At 53.6% G+C, this 4,380-nt stretch overlaps 1 protein-coding gene and 3 gene segments (V, D, J or C); 1 reads left to right on the forward strand and 3 right to left on the reverse strand.

Moving 5' to 3' along the window:
* The window catches only part of LOC102932895, a 489,191-nt gene that overhangs the window by 173,168 nt on the left and 311,643 nt on the right, over nucleotides 1–4,380 (reverse strand).
* Nucleotides 1–4,380, reverse strand: part of LOC102940154 (immunoglobulin epsilon heavy chain-like) — a 1,331,510-nt gene that overhangs the window by 138,993 nt on the left and 1,188,137 nt on the right. The window lies entirely within an intron of this gene.
* LOC119563587 overlaps nucleotides 1–4,380 on the reverse strand; it is a 797,667-nt gene that overhangs the window by 118,961 nt on the left and 674,326 nt on the right.
* Nucleotides 1–4,380, forward strand: part of LOC119563588 — a 50,562-nt gene that overhangs the window by 32,632 nt on the left and 13,550 nt on the right.

Consider the following 4,380-nt stretch of genomic DNA (forward strand, 5'->3'; position numbering starts at 1 on the left):
ACTAGGCTCCTAGGTTCATTGCTAACATCATCAGTCCCTAGTGGCCAATTAGCAATTCTGTCGCTCAAACACACGTTATTAGAGTCCTGGGAACTCACTTGAGACACTGATAGGAAAGACTGGGACTGTCCAAATCAACCCGGGACATTTGGGCCCTTTGGGTTAGAGTTCGGGTGATCATTATACATAGGGGAGGAGGATTAAGGGTTAGCGGTTAGGGTTAGGTGCCGGGGTTAAGGGCTATAATTAAGTGTGATGGTTTAATGGTTTGGGTCAAATACCTTTCCACTCTCAAGTTCAATATTTGATGTGTTGTGATTGGATTTCTAACCAATTTTGCAGCCATTGATCCATCAGATTCCTACCGGTTCTGCTGCCATTTCCCAGAGGGAGTTAGTGAGACTCTTGGGTCCTATCCCAAGGGGCCAGTTTGCCACGATGACTCATAATTCTGATGCTGGGATGCTTGATACCCAACTGGAGACATGGAAACCCTAGTGCTCAGAGAGTGAAGGTGGGGAGGTTAGGGTTAGAGCTGGGGTTATGGTTAGGGGTATAATTGGTCGTTAGCACTTGTATCACAGTGTCTAGAAAACCCAATCTAGGATCAGGGACCCATCGCGCCAGGAGCTTTACAGAGACATAAGGGTGAGGACTTTACTGATCCCAGGACCATTGCAGCTTAAGGAATCTAAAGGTTGGGGGGATCAGGTTGGGACGTTACGGTTAGGGGTTGGGTTTGACGAGAGGGTCAGAGTTGGGGGTCAGAGTTAGGGAGTAGGGGCTAGAGAGCCGGGGTTCAGGATGAGGACAGGACTATAGGGAAAGGGCGAGATTAGGGTGTTGGGGTTAAGGAGTTGGTGCATCTGTCGGGGGTTAGGACACTGGGGTTAGGATCCTGGTTAGGGAGTTAGGTCAGAGTTGGGGTCTAAGTAGTTGGGTTTAAGGTTGGTTTAGGGTGATAGTTCTGTGGTTAGGGTAAAAAAACTTCCCTCCCCCAAACTCTGTAGTTGACTAGTTATCATGACTTCTAGCTCACGAGCTTTCTAGCCAGATTCCCACTCAAGCAGTTACCGAGGTCTGCATCTCCAGTGGGCTTTAGCTGGAGACATCAGAGCTCGTCCCCCCTGGAAAGGAAGCCCAACATGTCTCCAGCTGAGTGCGCCGCAAAAACAGAGCCAGCTCAACTCAAAGGCCAAATTAGGAGCCTGAACTCTGAGCTGTTGCCCGAAGAGGGGCTGCCAGTTACGTCCAGCCCCAGGCAGCCAAGCTGACATCTAGCTGTGCTGGGAACTCCCCACGCTCGGCCCTCAGCATGGAGCATGAGCACAGAGCTGGTGGAGGGAGGCTGGGACGGCTCAGAGAGACGTGTTCCTGCACTCGGCGAGTTCAGGGTTTTACCTCTGACAAGGGACATGCAAAGGGAAATTTATGCCTCAGTTTAGAAAGTTTTTGGTTGCAAATATTTGCGACTGGGCTAAAGAGAGGAGACAAGAAAAGTCCCTTAGAAACAATTCAGCTGTTCCCCCAAACCTCTAGTTTCAGCCCCCCAACCCTGAGCGACCCACGTCTGCTTATGTCCCTGAGTCCTGACCCCCAGCCTCCTGCTAGCCCAGCCCTGGGCTCCCCCCAGATCTGCCGGTGCCTCTCGCTCCCAACCCATAGCCCCTGCTAGCCCCGCTCTGCCCCACTGCCCTGCCGGTGCTCCTCACTCCCGACCCGCAGCCCCCTGATATCTCAGCACTGCCCCCCCAGCTCTGCTGGTGCCCCCTCACTCCCGACCCCCAGCCCCCTGCTAGCCCAGCCCTGCCCCCCTAAGCCCTGCCAGTGCCCCTCACTCCTGACCCGCAGCCCTCTGCTAGCCCAGCTCTGCCCCCCCAGCTCTGCTGGTTCCCCTCACTCCCGACCTGCAGCCCCCTGCTAGCCCAGCCCTGGGATGTCCCTACAGCTCTGCGGGTGCCCCTCACTCCTGACCCATATCCCCTGCTAGCCCAGCACTAGGCTCCCCCACCCAGCTCTGCCAGTGACCCTCAATGCTGACCTGAAGCCCCCTGATATCTCAGCCCTGCCCCCCCCGGCCTTGCTGGTGCCCCTCACTCCAGGCCCACAGCACCGTGCGAGCCCAGCCCTGGCTCCCCCACAGCTCTGCGGGTGCCCCTCACTCCCGACCCGCAGGCCCTGCTAACCCAGCCCTGGGCTCGCTCCCTACAGTTCTTTCAAAACTCTTATCCCAGCTTATAGGTGGAGTGTGAGATAAGCACCTCTGTTCCCCTGTCTCTGTGGGGGGCGGGGGGCACAGCGCTGCCTATGTTACCCATCCCGACCTCCCCAGCATATCCAGGCTCTGCAGGGGAGCCATGTTCTGCACCCTGCCCTGGTTTTGGGTCCACACGGGGCGTACCCCACTGCTCTTCATAGGTGAGAACAGAGCACAACAGTCCTGGATCCCTGACCCGCTGTTTTAACCTACTAGACCCCGCCCCCCTCCCAGAGCTGGGGAGAGAACCCAGGTGTCTTGCTCCCCTCTCAAGCACACTCTGCCCCCCATTTCTCTCTGATAGGGTTAAAACACCCTCTGGACTCATGTGACAAGCCAACAGCAGCCACTTTCCTGTAATTCACTCACCATGTTGGGTCGTGGTCCGGCACTGTAGACCGGGGGGTTCTGTCCGGGAGTCCAGCTCTGCTCTGTGGCTGTCGCGTAGCTCTTCTGAGGCATCTTTGCCTGTCAGACATCCCCTCTCCTCCCTGCCAGATGGTAGTCAAGATAATTATAGATTGAGAACAATAGATGACGCCCACTGGGGAGCTTTCACTGTTACAGCTGGTGAGAAGGTGTGAAAATTGGACAGGCGGGGAAGCCGAGGGGGCTAAAACCGGGGTGAAAAAACAACCTCAGTGTGACTTTCACTTCTGTAATCTTCCCCTTTTCAGTCCATGTTGTTTGTTTGTTTTGTTGGTCGGTTTTGCTCAGAGATTTGGTCACGAAGGCCCCAAAGCTCAGAAAAGATTGAGGCCTCCTGGGGGCTCTTTTTGAGAACCTGCCATGCGGGAGCATGAAGAAGATGACTTTATGGCTGTCCTGGAACTGGGGATAGAACCCAGGAGTCCTGACTCTCAACCACGCAGGATGGATAGATTGATAGTGGGTGTGTACGGGGATAGATAGATGTCCTGTACCTAGGTGCGCACAAACATCATGTCTCCTTCTAGCCATCTTTTAATTCTTTTAACGTCTCCTGACAGTTTGTCTTTATTATTTGTCTTTATTGTCTCTTCTGGTTCTCGCTCCTGTGAAGGTGGTGAGAAGTAGTTGGGTGGTTCCTCACACCATGACTTGTGGTGGAATGTCCACTGCAATTTGACCTGTTTAGAACTCATCAATTCTTGGAGTTTCAGGGCAGAAGAAGGGATCACCATGATTGGCACGTCCCCCAGCGATCCCTGGCCCAAGCCCCCACCTTCTGGTCGAGCAGAGCAGTTAGAAAGAGAGGCCAAAGCTGGCTTTAAGGACTCCGTGTCATGGAGAGTCCACCAGAATCCAGAAATAAGGACTGCAACCCCCAAAATACTGTAAAATTGGGAAAGCCAGCTGGGAGTGAAAATTTCATCCTCAGTGAATTTCCCCTGGACCTGTCAGTGTCCCGGAGAGGCAGATTGAAGAGCCCAGAATCCGAGGTGTATGGTTTGAAAGATGTGTTTGCACAGAAGGACAGGGACCGGAGGAGAAAGTGCGCGTCTTGAGTTATCTCATCCATCCATGATTTATGGAGGGCTCTTCCCTAGCTTTAAGAAATGGTCTTGTCATCAAACAGAGGAAGGGACTTAGGGAGCTGGCTTCGGTTCCCAGATCTCCCACAGACTCCCCCTGTCACCTTGGGGAAGCCACGTCATCTCTCCAGGCCTCAGTTTCCCCATCTGTTCAAGAACAGTACTGATGCTCGCTTCACACTGGAGAGCTGAGGAGGGCTGGACTCACATTGTGAGGCGTGTGGGGAATATTTCTGCCTTTTAAAGGACCAAAGTCTCCTTTCAGCATCACTTGCACAAAACCAGAGCGAGTCCACTGGAGTTGCTCCAGGTTTACACTGGAGCAGCCGATGTCAGAATCCCATTTCTTTTGTTTTTCGTCCATCGCTCGGACACCACTTCACAATGGAAAGTTAAAGGCTGAGAGAAGGTCTGCGACAGGCCCACAGTCCCACAGCAGCTAGGAATAGAACCTAAGAGTCCTGACTCCTTTCCCAGTGAATTGGCCACTGGGCCAGTCAGCCATCAGTCCACAGTGGGAGGTGGATGGACGGATGTAGGTAAATCAGTGGCCTGGTTTTCAGAGTTTCCCCCCTTTTGATGGTTTCTCTCATATTCTTTTTCTTTTTC

This window comes from Chelonia mydas, chromosome 13 (assembly GCF_015237465.2).
Source record: "Chelonia mydas isolate rCheMyd1 chromosome 13, rCheMyd1.pri.v2, whole genome shotgun sequence".
Taxonomy (NCBI): Eukaryota; Metazoa; Chordata; order Testudines; family Cheloniidae; genus Chelonia; species Chelonia mydas.